The 15,393-nt window shown below is 41.4% G+C and overlaps 1 long non-coding RNA gene across 1 annotated transcript in view; it reads left to right on the plus strand.

Moving 5' to 3' along the window:
* The first annotated feature begins 1,328 nt into the window (after nt 1–1,328).
* LOC129496633 (uncharacterized) overlaps nt 1,329–15,393 on the plus strand; it is a 35,888-nt gene continuing 21,823 nt past the window's right edge. Inside the window, exons 1-2 of the long non-coding RNA XR_008661823.1 lie at nt 1,329–1,384; nt 5,896–5,957. This is a non-coding gene — a long non-coding RNA (uncharacterized LOC129496633). The remainder of the gene's footprint in view (nt 1,385–5,895; nt 5,958–15,393) is intronic.

Genomic DNA, 15,393 nt, shown 5'->3' on the forward strand with positions numbered 1-15,393 from the left:
CAATGCTATGAGCTGAATTATGTACCCAGATTCATGTGCTGAAAGTCCTAACCCCAGTATTTCAGAATGTGACTGTCTTTAGAGATAGGGTCTTTAAAAAGGTGATTAATTAAAATGAAGTTATTAGGGTAGATCCTAATCCCATATGACTGGTGCCCTTGTAAGAAGAAGAAGAAATTAGGAAACAGGCACAAATGGAGAGAAGATCACATGAAGACACAGGGAGAGGTGGCCAGCTTCAAGCCAAGGAGAAGGGCCTCAGAAGAAACCAACCCTGCCAGTACCTAGAGCTTGGATGTCCAGCTCCTAGGATTGTGAGAAAATAAATATCTGATGTTTAAGCCACTCAGTCCCTGGTATTTATTATCGTAGCCAATGAAAACACACAGGTGTCCCTGGACACCTTTGTCCTGTGAATGTGGCTCTTATGGCCAGGGAGAGGTTTACTGGCTTCTCAACTTCTATGTTGATGTCATAATGTTGGCAGTAGCTTTCCCATGATTTCCAGAAGAACGATCCATGAAAGCATCTTTATAAAGAAATAGCATCCAAATACACAGGTGTTTATTTTCACAGAAGCCATCCATGGCCCACAAGCAGTTCTCATCACTTTCCTGACAAAGGGAATATTATAGAAACAAAGTTGAAAAATATTTTGCTACGTGGAGCAGCTTTGGTTCAGCTGCAAAGCTAAACTTTCACTTCAGTGCTAAATTGGAATCGGCTGTGAATGGTTACAAATGAAAATCTGTCACCAGTGAAGGATCTTATCTGCAACAAAAGGCAAGAACAGGCATTTCTTAGTATTACTGTGTTCTAGCAGGTGGTTTATATACCTGGGCTCCTGAATGCTTTCTTGGGCCATGTTAAATTTATTGCCTTTCTGGACTCCATACGAGAAAAATCACTTTAAGGAGAGACTCTCTGAGCAGTGTCATGACAAGCTCCTGTAGTGTCATGACAAGCTCCTGTACATACTCTTGCCTTGTCTTCTAATCCCATTGAATTTGCTCAGATTAAAAAAAGACACTACCATTCTCCTCCCATTTGTCTAAACGCTTTTGGTCTCTTGTGTAAATTAGCTTCATTCATATTTTTGTTTCATAATCTGATTTAGTTTGAACTTCTACTAATCCTTCAATTACAGAAATCATTCCTTTGCCTTGATTTAGTGCCACAGAGTACTTGTTCTAGCATATAGGGATTGCAGACATAATTACGCTTTTGTCTAGATCTCAGTCATTGGCTCCACCCTTATTTTTATTCCTGTGTCTATCCATCCAGGAACAAAGAGAATGCAAAATATACTATGATATCAGAACTACAAAGGAAAACAAAATGCATGTTTACTGGTGAAAGAATCGTCCAGAGCTGCTGGAGACAGGTAAAAATTCTGCCTCTGAACCCCCTAGCAAGCCCAGTAAGAAAGAAAACATATTCATTTGCAAAGAGACTAGTGTAAGTAAAGAAAAAAAAAAGGTACTTATTAACTGTATGACTTTGAGCAAATGAACTCATTACTCTGTAGCTCAGTTTCTGCATAAGTTGAATGTGGATGATAGAAGTAGCTTCTTTGTATAGGCATGCGACGAGGATTGAATCAAATGTGCTAGTATTAGTAAAGCATTTAGAACAGTGGTTGGCACAAAGCAAGTACTATTTAAGTATTTTTAAAATTAAAAATAAAATAAATGCCAAGGAAGTTTCCCAAGAAATGTTTCATCTAGCACTTTAATTAATTAATTAATTAATTAATTAATTAATTAATTAATAAGATTGACTTATTTATTTTGAGAGAGAGAGATAGTAGGCGGGTACATCCATGAGTGGAGATGGGGGGTGTGGAGGCAGTGGGAGGGGTAGAGGGAGAGAATCTTTCACGCAGACTCCCCCTGAGGCAGGAGCCCATTGTGGGGCTGGATCCCATAACCCATGAGATCATGACCTAAGCCGAAACCAAGAGTCAGACGCCCAAACGCCCAACCCACTGAGCCACCCAGGAATGCTCCCTGCCTCCCCCCACTCCCCTACCTAATTTTAAAGGCTAGTTCTCATTGGGAGCTTCACCTTATGAATCAGATAGTGAGAGACAAGGGATTTCTCTACTGCAAACACATTTGTGGGATTCATGGGATGTTTTCTTGGCTCATCCTTTAATAAGCACCAAGGCCAACTTAATATGTTCTGAATCTGCAATGTTCTGATGCTCAGGCTTTAATTCTAGATTTAAAAGAAATGAATGGGCTCATTTCCTTCAACAAACCCTACATAAATATCATTTCTCTTATCAGGTCAGGGTATTTTATAAATTGTGCAGTAGAAGCATGGGGTTATAGTCTCTGCTAGAGCTTTACATAAAAATGCTGCTCGTAGCACCAGGGATTCAGTGTGGCGTTTGCTGGTTGATAACAGACATGCAGGCTTTCCAATTACGACTGTGCCACGGGCTGGCTGTGTGATCTTGGGCGAGTTACTTCTTTGAATCCCCAGCTTTACCCTCTGAACCTCTGCAATCTCAAGAAAAAAAAAAGTGCTTTGAGGATGAAGAAGATGATGGAAGTATAGCACTAGCTCCATGAGTGATACATAGTCAAGAGTAAGGAAGAGTGGAGACTCTGATTTTTGCCAGTATGGTGACTGTGTTGAGCCTCACGCTCCTTATCTGTAGTGGTTCCTTTCCTGTGAGATAGTGAAGATTAAACACAGGCGTGAACCACAGTGATTAGAACACAGGTCACCTGTTGTTATACTCTATTCAACCTTCTATTAGATACTATCTATATATAATATGTTTTAATTGAATTAACATTTGGTAAAAATGACATATTTGGAGGGGGGCCGAAATGATTTTTTAGCACTGTTTTCCCACCAAAACATGCAAATGATTCATACAAACTTTATTTTTTCTTAAAGATTTTATTTATTCATGAGAGACAGGGAGAGAGAGAGGCAGAGACATAGGCAGAGGGAGAAGCAGGCTCCATGCAGAGAGCCCAATGTGGGACTCAATCCCAGGACCCAGGGTCATGCCCTGAGCCAAAGGCAGACACTTCACCAATGAGCCACCCAGGCGTCCCCATACAAACTTTTATCATAGAAACAGTACTTGTGCATTGTACAAGATTAGAAAATTGCATGCAAACAAAAATATAGAATAAAAACATGCGTTCCCATGGCAGAGAGATTACCACAGTAACACCCTGGAGCATATGCACCTGTACTTTTCCTATGAATATATATGAGGGATATTATATACATATTTAAGACTTTATTTTTTAGAGCAGTTTTAGGTTCACAGAAGGATTGAGAGGAAGACAAAGATTTCACATATATCCCCTTTCCCAACACATGTATAACCTCCTTCACTATCAACATCCCCCATGGGAATATGAACAGTTATTACAATTGATGAACCTGCACTGACACATCATATTACCCGAAGCCCACAGTTTACACAAGGGTTCACTCTAGCTGAGCATTCTATGGGACAAATGTACAGTGACTTGGGACCACCATGATTGTATCCTACAGAGTATTTTCATTGCCCTAAAAATCCTCTGTAAGGTATTTTTTAACAGTACAATATCATACTCCACACATTGTTTTACAATATACTTTTTTCAGCTAACTATCTTGGTCTTTATAGGTCAATAAATTTTCTCTCACCAAATACCATAAACATCATAAAATATTTCCAAATGTCCTAGTTTTATTTTTTATAGCAGGTTTGTTCAAATCAGTATTCAATTCATAACTACACAATAGCTTGGGTTTCAATGATTTTTTATTTGTGTCTTGATCAGTTCCGTAGTGGTCTAGCTTATATATAGTAAAATGCACAAATCCTAAGTGTACCATCTAGTAAGTTTTGACACATGTATAAGCCTACGAAATCAAAATGAAAATGAAGACACGGAATATCTCACCCTCTCCAAAGTTCCTGTATGCCCTATTTCCATCCATTGCTCGTCCAGAGGCAGCCACTCTTCTGATTTCTGTCATTTTATGCATTTATTTTTAATTGTTCTTAAACTCCATCTAAGCAGAGTGATTCAGTACTTACTCCTCCTTTGAGTCCGAATTCTTTCACTGAATGTTATGTTTTTGAAATATCCGTGTTGTGTATATTAATACCCTTCCCTTTTATTGCTAAGTAGAAATACATTATATCTATGAATATACCACGGTTTATCATTCTCTGGCTGTGGTGGATTTAATAGTGCTCCCCTAATTATGACACTCCTCCCACTGAGAAGTGAGGTGTACCTCTCCACTGTCGAAGCTGGGTTCTCTGCCTGCTTGACAACAGAAGCTGGCAGCTTCTATTTCCCGTCTCTTGGGATGGTTGTTATTGGCACCCAGCCACCCTTCTGTGAGGAAGACCACGCAGTTCTGGGGAGTGGCCCCCATGAAGAGGTCCAGGTAGAGACTGACTCAGTCTCCAGTGGGATTCAATTACTTTTTTAAAAAACTTCATTTCTTTTCAGTTTGATAACTTGAATTTTATTTATTTTTTAGTTTACAGATCTCTTGTAAAATCCACCATTATTTAACCTATTCATTTTTTTGATCAATGTATTTAAAATAATTGTCTTAAAATCTTTGCAGATTTCAAGGGTGCCTGGATATCTCAGTTGGTTAGGCATCTGACTCTTGATCTTAGCTCAGGTCTTGGTCTCAGGGTGGTGAGTTCAGGCCCCTGTTGGGTTCCATGCTGGGTATGGAGCCTCCTTAAAAAAATAGAATAAAGTTTTTGCAGATTTCAGTAACAGAGTCATTAGTAGGTCTGCCTTTATGGAATTTACTTTTATTCATTATGGATTCAATTTACCTACTTTACATATTTTATAAATTTTTATTCTCTACCAGTCATTGAAGAACAGTGAAATACGATATTTGTTCTTCTTTTCTTTTTTCCCACAGGGCACAAGAACTTTCCTCAGTCAGGTGGCCAGGCCGGGGTCTGTTCCTTTAGATTCCATTTACTTCGAATTGGGCCAGGACTGCAGTTAGTTTATGTCTGATTTCAAATATGACTTAGGGGATTTAACTTTGCCCCTCAGCTCAATCCCCAACTTTCCTTACTACTGTTGCTACATATGAGGGACAAATAAATTGCTTTGATCCCCTCAGGATTTGAACTTGACGAGGTTTGATTTTTAGCTTAGATGGTTATGATTCCTGTATGGATTCAAATTTTGCAGGGCCCTGGGATCTGAGTACCATGAAATGGCTAAAATTTTGTTTGTCCTTTTAGCCCTGTCCTCACAACGATTTCTGCTACTTTCTCAGAACGATTTCTAGGAGATAAACGGAGTGGAGGGTGGGGATGGGGAAGATGTTGGCCTGAACAATAATTTTACTCTTTGAGCTATTACAGATTCCACCTTCTTTTGCTGGCTTCACTGTTGCTGAAGCATGGCTGGTTTCTCCTCACACCTCCTGCTTCCATCTATGACAAGTGTGCTCTTCCCCGGATCTGCAGTCAGATTGGAATTTGCCGCTAGGTGTGGAAGCATCTGCAGCTCTTTGGTCGTCTCTCTCTGGAATTTAGCTCATTAAGGCTTTTTTTTTTTTTCCTCTTTTCCATCCATCCACTGTTCTTTGATAGCTTTATAGAAAAGTGTTTTTTTTTTCCTTGTTGTTACCATGGGAATGACGGTCTTGTGCACCATTCCACATCCTAATCAGAGACAGATCTCCCCCAACAACTTTAGAGCATTTATTCTTTTTGCTTAAAAACTTTGGGATCCGTTTTGTGATTTAGGTTTGTCTTATAAGATTCCTTTAAATATTAAGCAGACAGTAGAAGAGTATTGGATATGCAATTGGAATTTCTTAACACCAAATCTACCACTTATTAGTTTCTGTGATTCTCTGTATGTTTTTCTCAAGGGAGAGTGTGATTGACAACGAAGTATCAATAGACACAGGCAGAGGATGCAGATGCCTTTAATGTAAGTGAAAAATGAAAAGATGTAACTGCATGGTGATGGCTATCCCAGGTTGGAGACTCAGCAGCATCCTGCCTTTTGGAGATCAATTCTCATGGCCTTGAAATTCCTGGAACAATGCTTGTCAGCTAATAACACACCCTGTCTGTGAGGAGAATCTCCTTAGGCAGGTTTTTCAAGAAGCTCACCCCGGGGCCTAGAAGAGGCCATTCTGCCCCTCTGGCCTTTATGTTCCTATGACTATATAGAGAAGCAATGGCCATTCTCAGTTTGTTCTATGTGCTCACCTGCTGTGCTGGGGAATTCAGATAAAACCTTAAGCTAACCCTCTCAGTTGTCTTGGGGATGTCATGTGCATCTTTCATCACTTTGGGTGGATTCTGGTCCTAAAGTCCTTCTGGGAATATGCAGGGTGTGCAGAATCAAAAATTGCTTCTATCATTCCTGGGAATCTGATCATCTGACAGAGAAATGGGCTTAAGGTCTACCTGCCTGCCTGCCTGCCTGCTTTCCTCTCTTTCTTTTTCATTCTTAGAGAGGGAAGAGAAGCAGAGGGAGAGGGAGAGAAAAAATCTTAAGCAGCCTCCATGCCCAGCATGGACCCTGCTATGGGCTCGATCTCAGGACCCTGAGATCATGACCTGAGCTGAAACCAAAAGTCAGACGCTTAACTGGCTGAGCCACCCAACAATGCCCTGGGCTTCCAATCTTTTTAAAGTCCTGTCCTGACACACAAGTAAGATATTTAAACTCTCAGCATCTAATTGCATATATTAAATATGTGGAGGCTTTGTATATTAATTACATCTCATAAAGCTATAAAGATAAACTCCATTAGCATCAAAGTTTCTCGCAAATAAAGTGAACTTAGTAATAAAAATATGTAACTCACTGCTAATGATAATAAAGATAATAGACATGTACTTGCTTTGAAAAATGTAGAGTACTAATCAGATTGGGAAGTAAGGAGATTTCATAGGGCTTTTGGGTTTGGATGTGACACAATGATTGCATTACCCATATGCAAACCCTATTATGTAAATGAAGGCATTAGTAATTATATTAAGAGATTTGGATACTTCAGGTTCTTAGATGCAGGGAGTAGTAGTTCCTCTCCATTCATGAGAAGATACTGAGTATCAGGGATGTAGGAACAAATGCAAAGCAAGTAAGGGGAGAAATTTGATCTGCTCTAGTTTTTGCCAAAGTTTAGGTCTGGTAAGGTGATTTACTCTATACTTTAAGTCATTGGAGGATTTTAAGAGAGAAATTTTATATTCCCTAGCTTTTCCCCCAAGACACAATACTCTTCTCATTTGTCTTGCTTCTGTGCTACATTTATTCTTTCTAAATCTTTCAGTAAAAAACATTTTAGAACTAAGTTAACTATGTTTAAATTATATTTAATATTGACAGATGTTTGATATGGCTATTTCTTAAAATTGTACATTTACCATCTATAATACATCTCCAAAAGTCATCATTTTGTAAAATTATATTGAAATATATTTTTATTTTGAAAGAAGACATACAAACAGTCACAGGTATATAGGAAAAGGGGCTCAATGTCACTAACCAGGAAAATGCAAATCAAAACCACAATGAACTTTCATCTCATGTGACTATTAATTAAAAAGAAAAGAAAAGAAAAGAAAAAAACAAATATGAAAGTTGGGGAAAAGGGAATCCTAGTGGTGCACCATTGGTGGGAATATAAACTGGTGTAGTCACTGTGGAAAACAGAATGCAGTTCCTCAAAACATTAAAATAGAACTACCTTATGATCCAGCAATTCCACCCTGTGTATATATCTAAATAAATTAAATCATTATCTTGAATAGATATCTACACTCTCGTGGTCACTGCAACATTATTCATAATAGTTAAGACATGGAAGCCACCTAAATGTCCATCAAGAGATAAATAAAAATGTGGTAAATACATAAAACAAAAATACTATTTAGTCTTAAAAAAGAAGGAAAGCCTGTCATTTGTGACAGCATGGATGGACCTCAAGGATGTTACATGAAGTGAAATAAGCCCAACACAGAAGGATAAATATTATGTGATACCACTTACATGAAGAATGTACATCATAGCGGCAGCAAGTGGAAAGGTGGTTGCCAGGGACTAGGGAGAGGGGACACAGGGAAGTATTAGTCTAAGAGAACAGGGTTTCAGTTATATAAGATGAGTAAGTCCTAGAGCTCTACTGTGCTTGTAGTGAACAATATTGTATTGTATACTTAAAATTTGCTAAGAGGGTAGGTCTTATATTAAGTGTTCTTGTCACCACACAAAATAGTAAAGAGGGTGCAAGCAAACATTTGGAAGCGATGGACATGTTTATGGCACAGATTGTGGTGATGGTTTCATTGGTGTATATATGTCCAAACTCATCAACTTGTATGCATTAAATATGTACAGCTTTTGGTGTGTCCATCATACCTCAACAAAGTGGTTTAAAATATAAAGAAATGCATTTATTTTGCAATGTGCTTTGTGGCGTCACCGTAATGACCACCTATAGAAGGATGTTAAGGGCTCCATCTTCAAAAAGTTCAACTCTGGTATTTATTTTTAAAATATTTTATTTATTTATTTGAGAGAGAGAGAGAGAAAGAAGCACGCGTCCACACAAGAGCACGCACATGCAGGGGGAGGGGCAAAGGGAGAGGGACAAGCAAACTCCTCACCCTCACCCCCACCCTGAGCAGGGAGCCTGACAGAGGGCTCCTTCCCAGGATACTGGGATCATGACCTGAACCGAAGGCAGATGCTTAAATGACTGAGTCACCCAGGTGGCCCTAAATTCTGATTTAATACTGAAATAGAGTCAGGTACTGAAACAGTAATGTCACATTGCTTTAGAAAGAGATTTTATTTATTTATTCATGAGAGACACAGAGAGAAAGGCAGAGACAGAGGCAGAGGGAGAAGCAGGGTCCTCACAGGAAGCCTGACTCGGGACTCGATCCTGGAACTCCGGGATCATGCCCTGAGCCGAAGGAAGACGCTCAACTGCTGAGCCACTCAGGTGTCCCAGTAAAACTAAAATACTTGTATAAAAAGGCAATTGTTAGATGTGGTCAGTCCTCAGATTAGCCCCTCTGCTTCAGGAGGTTACAATCTATTAGAAACTGATGTGAGTCACAGATAGGGCCAGGGTTTGCTAAATTTTGTGGCAAATGCATCCAAGAATATTTTCATTCTTTTGCAAATATGCAAATATCAAAGCAAGAATAGTACAGGTCACAGTTAAGCAGGCAAGGAAAACTTTATTCAAGGCTGTTGAACATAACTCTGCTGAAACAAAGGCTGGGAGAATTTTGAATCGCTGGGGTAAGGAGGGATCATAGGCCATTTGTGTTTGCTAATTGGCCTTGCCAGAAGGAAAAGTAAACTTTCTCTTATCTTCATGACAGAAGGTCATTTTACTTGGAGCAAAGTGACCCTGGAAGTTGGGCTCCTACCTTCTCGCGGAAAGTGGGAGATACTCCTTGATGTTATCATTTCAAAAGGAGGCTCTCAGCTCCTAGTTGTAGGCATTCCTGGATTGAAGACTGGGCAAGAAGTCTTTAAATAGATTTACATGTCGAAGGGGCAGAGAAAGAAATTTACAGGTTTTCTGAAGAAAACTCTTTGAGGAAAGGGGGGTCAATGTCTAGAGTCAGGAGGAAGCCTGTCTAAAGTTTAATCAAACTGTGGTGAACCTTGAGGCCTTTTGGGTCATCCGCTTGCTTGAACGTTTTCAACCATATTGTGGTCCCATTTTATGTTAATTCAATAACAAGATAACAAAATAGCACTTGAAAAAACTTTACAGTTTGCGAAGACTTTTCCTATGTCATTTCTTTTTATCTTCACACTATGAATGGTGTAGAATTTTCATACCCAATTTATATATGAGAAACTTGATTTTCAGAAATGTTGAATGAATGAACAGAATCATGTATGTGGTGAACGGTAGAGGAGGTACTTAAAGGCATCTGACTCCTGTGCCCTTTCCAACCTGTACTTCCTTTCTTTCTTAAAAAAGATTTTATTTATTTATTTGACAGAGAGAGAGAAAGAGAGAGAGAGAGAGAGAGAGAGAGAGAGAGAGAGAGAGAGAGAGAAAACGAGTGCACAAACAAGCAGGGGGAGTGGCAGAGGGAGAGGGAGAAGCAGGCTCCCCGACCAGGAAGCCTGACCTGGGGTTTGATCCCAGGACCCTGGCATCATGACCTGAGCCAAAGGTGATAGCCACCCAGGCGCCTCCCCAACCTGTACTTCTTAAAGGAAAATGTGTGATAAATTCTTCAGAAAGATAAAGAGAACAATTGCCCTGACATTATGTTTTTTTGATTTGAGAGTCCTGTGCTTTGTTTCTTTAACTTGTATTAATATAGTAGATTAGTAGACAAGCAAAATAGATAACTATTATCAACTTTGGATGATAATAAGTAAAGGATCACGTAAACTCCCTGTTAAAAATGAGTTTATGAATCTGCAAGATTATGTGGAAAAGGTAACTCATGAAAACCGATTTGTATTTGCTACAAATACATAATCTCTCAATTATTTCTCCTTATGCTCATTAAACATATTTCCCGGAGCTTTTGGAGTTTCTCGCTCAGAAATCTCCAATGGCATACGCCCTAAAATTTTTTTTTAGCACAAATAAAGGAAGATGGAGAGTTTTATTCAGGTGTGAGTTTTAATTTCATGAGCTATTTAACAGCTTCCAAATGGAGTTTCTCCGTAGCCAGAATCAAACATAAAGATTTTCTTTGCCACGGTTTCAACTTAATCTGAAAATGATTTGGGTGATGGAGAGAAGGGTTTGTCTAAACACTACCGGCTGGACCCTCCTGACAAATTTCCACCGGTTTTCTAAGCGCCTTCTTGTTCACCGGCGGCGTGGGACCTCTCCCCGTCTGAGCCGCCCTCCTCCCATTTTTATGCGTCGAGCATGTTCTCACTTGAGATTTTCTACCAATCCTTTATGCCTCCTCCTCATCATTCTTCTCTCTTTTGAAATTCATTGCAGTTTTGATTTCCTGCCATGGTAATGGGTTATCTTTTATAACTGTGAAGATGAGTGCTTTCATTTGGAGAAAGTCTACAGCATTCCCGTCGGTCTCCGGATAATAGCTTAGAAGCGCTATTCATCGAGTTGCTTAACAATGTCAACAGTTCAGGACACCCTGTCATCCGTTTTACAGGGTCCGACGGCGTTTTCAATCCCTACAATACGGGTTTGGAATGTTATTGAGGCAAACAGCTCGGCGAGTTTTACCACCGGGCACATACCGAAGAGGATGGCATCGCTAGTTGCAAAGGTTGAAAAGGCAGGAGGGGGCAGGTCCGGTGCGAACAGTGTAATATTCCGGGCTCAGTACGAGGATACAAGCTTGGAGCTGAAAGTTCTCGACTAGGGGCTGCGGCAGCGGATCCCAACATGGAGGGGGCGGATTTTTCTCTCCGCCCTGGGACATTTGGCAACGTCCTGAGACACTGTTTGTCACACGGGAGGGGACATATCGGCATCCAGCGGGCAGAGGCCAGGGATCCGCGAGACATGCCGTCACGCCCAAGAAGGCCCCACAACGGGGGGTCGTCTAGTCCGAAATGTTAGGTGCTAAGGTTGAGAAAGCTGTATTTTAATACTATTGTTTTTTTTTAAAGATTTTATTTATTTATTCATGAGACACACACACACACACACACACAGAGGCAGAGACACAGGCAGAGAGAAGCAGGCGCCATGCAGGGAGCCCGACATGGGACTCGATCCAGGGTCTCCAGGGTCACGCCCTGGCCTGAAGGCGGCGCTAAACCACTGAGCCACCCGGGCTGCCCTTAATACTATTTTTAATACTATTTTATTACTGTTAACAAGTAGTTCTGATAGTACTTTTCAGTATCTGATACTTTATTTCTCCTTGTGTGTTTCTTGAGCTCGACAGTGTTGGCCGCCTCCGTTTCTTCATCACACTGATCAATGCTGGATGAAATTTTATTTCAAAGGGAAATTATTATTTATTTCATTAGCCCCCCCCCCCTTGGGGTTTTATCCTGTTCCTTTGTTTACAGACTATTCCTCTGGTTCTTTAGTTCGCTTGACTCCGTGTCGTCCTGGCCTCTGCGTTAGATCAGATCCGCCCCGGCCGCAGCCTTGACGCAGCGCCTCCCGCGGGCCCTGGACCCATCGGTGGAACCGGCCGAGCTCCTGGCGGTCTTCCGGACTCCCCTGGTGCTCCAAGCAGCCCGTTCTTGGCGGCCGCTAGTAGTTGAGGGCGTGGGAAGAAGACCTGCCGGCGTTCCTGAAGGGGGGCGCGGAGGGGGAGAATCTAAGTGGGCGCCGAGATTCAGGCTGTTCGGAGACCGGGCCCTCAGACAGTAGTTTCCAAGTGTGCAAATGTATAGTACGGTGGCACCGGGGGCCAGAGGTGTCCCCTGGGGGCAGCCGCAAAAACGGGGGCCTCAGGCGTAAAACCAGGCCTTCCGAATTGAAACCAGGGCCCGAGGTGCCAGGCTGGGCTCCAGAGGTAAAACGGAGCGTAGGACAGGAAATCCAGCACCTGACCTAAACCGCGCAGTGACCTAAACCGTGCAGTGACGTAACCGCACAGTGACGTACACCGCGCAGTGATGTACACCGCGCAGTGACGTAACCACACAGTGACGCAAACTGGGCAGCTGGCGTAAACCGCTCAGAGACCTAAACCGCGTAGCTGACGTAAACTGCACAGTGACATACACAGTGCAGAGACGTACACCTAGCAGTGACGTACACCGCGCAGTGACCTAAACTGCGCAGTGACGTAACCGCACAGTGACCTAAACCGCGCAGTGACGCAAACCGGGCAGCTGACGTAAACCGCGCAGTGATATACACTGCGCAGTGACGTACACCGCGCAGCTGACGTAAAAACGGGCACCAGCGGCAGGTAAAAGCTCCCTCCCGGAGTCCCTGGTGCTGTGGAGGGAAAGCGCGAGGAGGCCGCGTGTGTGTGATCTTCAACCGGCTTCATTGGAGCCTCTGCTCAGACCCGAGGCCTGCGCCTCAGGTACGGCTTAGGTCACCTTTACCGTGGAATCATCCGTAAGATCCAGCTTAACGACTTTGTAAAAGCAGCGGGGACCCAGCCTCCGTTTCGGATGGAATCTTTCTGTGGTAATTGGTTCGTGTATTTTGTGTTACATTTGCTTAGCATTTTTGTGCCTTACAAAGCGTATTCCTTCTTGATCCGTATGGCGCCCTTTTTAGGTAAAGAGGGAACCGTATTCCTGATTCAGTACACTTTGTGCCACGTCATACAGATTTATCTCTGAATAGCCCCAACCAGCCTGTAAGCTTTTGTAAGGCTGGAAGCACAGTTTATACTTCTTTGCATCACATCAGTGCCCTTAATAGGAAAAAGTAAATGTGTTTTTGTTGATTTATCCTTTGTAAAAATTTAATACGGGGGAACTTAAAAATACCTAGACGACATGCCAGATTTGGCAAACTCTTTTAGGATTAAGCAAATTGTAAATTTTTAGGACCCCAATCAATTCCCAGTGTGCGTTTGGGATGTGAAATCCAGAGAGTTGGTATGAAATAGAAGTCTCTCCATGCCTTTTTAAAATTCGATTTTATTTCACTCCTGAAACCTGGTCTGTTCCTTACAACGTTGAAGGTAAAATTACAGAGAAATCACTATGTTATTTACAAATGTAAAGAAATATAAGAATCGGCTGCCATTTAGACTCTCCAGGAATTGCTTTATTATTATCTTAAACATTTTATAAGAACATATAAATACATGAAGAGACCGTTTATCTGGAAATATCGAACAAAGGACCAATGAGATAGTTTTTTCATTGTCACCTAGCATTTTTGAATAGATAAAATTTTTAGGCACTTAAAATATCTTATCCCATTTGAGAGTCAGCACAGGGTTGAGTGCCGGGAATAAAATGATGTGGTTCTGAGTCCTGGTTGTGGTATTAAGCACTTGTCTACATTTCTGCAATTCCTGATAATTTTACATATTTCATATAATACTCATAAAAATTAAATGAGATTGTATGATCATACTCTGTGAATTGAAAGGCATTGTAAAATGTTAATTATAATTTGTTGGAAGTTTGGAGAATGGTCGACAATGTTTTGCATAATAAGTTACTCCAAGACTTAGTGGTGTGAAAAAATGATCATTTTATTTGCTTCATACACTCATGGCTCAGGAATTTGGAAATGGTTTGACCAGGCAGCTCTTGATGGGGTGTGTTGTGTGATTGTGATCACATGTTGGCTATCACTGGAGTCCTCTGAAGGCTTGACTCCCAGAGTGTCCAGGATGGCTCGCTCCCATGACTGGGAGCTGAAGTTGGTGGTTTGCTAGAACCTTAGCTGGCGTTGTGAGTAAGAGCTTTCTTCTCTTCTCCGGCATGGTGGTCTCACGGTAGCCATTTATTAAATGAATTCCCTAGAATGAGTGTCCCCCAAAAACCAGATAGAAGCTGCCTAGCTGGGAATCCCTGGGTGGCTCAGCGGTTTGGCGCCTGCCTTTGGCCCAGGGTGCGATCCTGGAGACCCGGGATCGAGTCCCACGTCGGTCTCCCAGCATGGACCCTGCTTCTCCATCCTCCTGTGTCTCTGCCTCTCTCTCTCTATGTCTGTCATAAATAAATAAATAAATCTTAAAAAAAAAAAAAGAAGCTGCCTAGCTTTGGAGGTCATGCAGCATCATTAAGTCTGCATGCCATTGGTTATAAGCAAGTCACTAATGATTAAGGAGAGAGGATAAACTCCCATCTTTCAATAGGAGGAGTATCAATACTATTACAGACATATTTTAAAACTACCGCTTGTGGGATCCCTGGGTGGCGCAGCGGTTTGGCGCCTGCCTTTGGCCCAGGGCGCGATCCTGGAGACCCAGGATCGAATCCCACGTCGGGCTCCCGGTGCATGGAGCCTGCTTCTCCCTCTGCCTGTGTCTCTGCGCCTCTCTCTCTCCTCTCTCTCTCTCTGACTATCATAAATGAATAAAAAATTTAAAAAAATTAAAAAGAAAACCACCGCTTGTCATTAGAGAATTCAGAGTAGAGAGAATTTAAAATGAGCATGTTTTGGAAAATGAATTAGACCATATATTTACACATTTTTTTAAAGACTTATTTTCCTGTTCCTAAGTATATCCTATTCCAACATTATTTTGTTAATTTGGTGGAAGTGGTGGTGGGGTTTCTCAGCTTTTATAGAGATCCATCTTGTTCTCTAGTAACATTCTCCTTGCGCTATTATTTGAAGGGATAACCTATCCCTGGATATCTTCTTTGTCACCTAACAGGATGTACAGTTGCTTTTTGTAATCTCATTTGATTCATTTATTTGAGCTTTATTGGCTTTGCCATTTTCAGGAATTCTGTAATCAATAGGCAAATATCCCTAACCTTTCAGCAGTTT

Source organism: Nyctereutes procyonoides, unplaced genomic scaffold, assembly GCF_905146905.1.
Source record: "Nyctereutes procyonoides isolate TBG_1078 unplaced genomic scaffold, NYPRO_anot_genome, whole genome shotgun sequence".
In the NCBI taxonomy this organism is placed as follows: Eukaryota; Metazoa; Chordata; class Mammalia; order Carnivora; family Canidae; genus Nyctereutes; species Nyctereutes procyonoides.